Source organism: Metopolophium dirhodum, chromosome 1, assembly GCF_019925205.1.
Source record: "Metopolophium dirhodum isolate CAU chromosome 1, ASM1992520v1, whole genome shotgun sequence".
In the NCBI taxonomy this organism is placed as follows: domain Eukaryota; kingdom Metazoa; phylum Arthropoda; class Insecta; order Hemiptera; family Aphididae; genus Metopolophium; species Metopolophium dirhodum.
Window position 1 is genome coordinate 28,587,724 of NC_083560.1, and position 2,242 is coordinate 28,589,965.

Consider the following 2,242-nt stretch of genomic DNA (forward strand, 5'->3'; position numbering starts at 1 on the left):
GACGATCTCTATATTTTAATAAATATATAATTTATCGGTTCTCGACACCGTTCCCCTATAAGTCCCACGCATAGAATGATAAAATCGTGCCTACTGCGGAGACATTTTCTTCTGCCTAATACAACTATGGTGAGAAAAAATGCCGATATTGTAAACATGTAGGCGAACAATAAAGATATGATAATATTATACCCGCGGTGATGAAATTAAATAATATATTACCAATAATATTCCGAATAGTGTCCTATACTATTATATCGGAAACTTTCGATGGTACAAATACGCTGCTTTAGTGGGATGTTCGGATAAAAAAAATGTAAAATGTCGGCGAAAAGCTGCTAAATATAGTGCTGCAGTAATGCGCGACACTTGCGATAATATGACTATTTGGTCGTCGCGCGGTTGTAAAACGTATATATAAGGAATAAAGTAACATTCGTTATAGATTATCAATGCAACCTCGTATAGATAAGTGGGTGAGCTCGCCGCAAACGTCTGGGGTTGAATTACTTTGATGTTGTTTATAATTAATCAACGCAATTGCACTCGATGAGTTAACCTTGCCAAGATCACCGACATCGGATAACGGCCCGACCATAATATAATATAGGTACTTACGCGTAAGAAGTTTGCGGCAATCCCAGCTTATTATTTATCACGCTTATTGACGTAAGTACGACGAAGGACCCCCCCCCCCCCCCCCCAAGTTAATTATTATATTTAATGATGTTTAAATATTTTTATTTTTTCATAGTTATATGTAATTTGAAAACGTATAATTAAAGGCACTATACCTACGTCATAAGTATCTTACGTGATATTATATAGGATGATCCACTGAGCATGCACATTCCCGTTTTTCCTTCAATAATTAAATTTTTTTCAAATTTTGGTTTTGGAATTTTTAAACATATACCTAGTCAAAGACTATATTTTCAAATTCTTGAATATTTTTGTGCTACTTACTTAAGTTATGCTCTGTGGTAATACAAACTTCTGTTGTGAAGGTGAATCTTTCTGTATATAGTTACAATTAATTTAATAATTTTTTTCTTTATTCACGATATATACGATGATGTGGGGGCACAAAAATACTAGTACTACATTATGTATATTTAAGAGTAGGATATATTATAATATACATATTAATATTAATTAATCATGTTAATGAACCAACAATGACATGTAATATGTACATAGTATTTTCATAAAACGTATTGATGTGGTTAATCGCATCCAATAATGACTTATGACAGTCACGGCGAAATATTTAACAATTTAAATTTAATTACTATATTAAATACATAATAAATTGAGTTATTAATTAGTAGCACACATAAATTGCATTACACATTTTGTATTATATGAATTGAGTATTCACTCATCTTAATGAAAATAAGAGTGAAAGTCAGTTTAAAATAAATCCTATATATTTTTGAATATAACTCGAAGAGTGGAGATATGTAATTTATGCCTAGTTAGTAGTTACTATTAAATATTGTGCACAAGAACATAATAAAATTAAAACCTAATTGTATTTTTAAAAGTAATACAATATGTATAATAATTAACTTGGTGTTATACTGTTGCATAATGTACTTCTATGTACCAATTACCAAGTATGCATAAATAAAAATTATTTCCATTCACTCATTGGGTAACGCTTTAGATTCTAATATATATTTTATATAGCTATTTTTTTAAACTAATGTAAATGCATACAAATAAATTTGAATAATTGTCGTATATTGCAGACAGTCGTCAAAATAATATTATTTTGTATATATGTAATATAGGTGGGAATATTTCAAATTGTAAATTATTGACATGGTCACAATGTGATACCACATAATCTATTGATATTTTTTAATTTTAGTTTTAAATTATAATAATTACCAAATACGTGCTTTGTGATTATATATTAAGTTCCGCGGTGGCGTATAGTGAAGTTTCCGGTTCAATTAAAATATTTTATGCATACCTATTGCATTATATATTATGTATATTATGTAAGGACATACTAAATGTCTCTTTTTTGATAGTCTATTGACTACTCACTATGCAGTATGCATATTGGCTGTATATGAACATTATTTAACAATGAAAATTGGAATTTAATTTTATACTTGCACTGATAACCATCAATCAATGATTATGGTAGTTATGTTTGCATACTGGTGTGTTCTATTTTTATATAGGGATTTTCTATAAACTCGGTTAAATTTTTGAGATGTCCTACTTG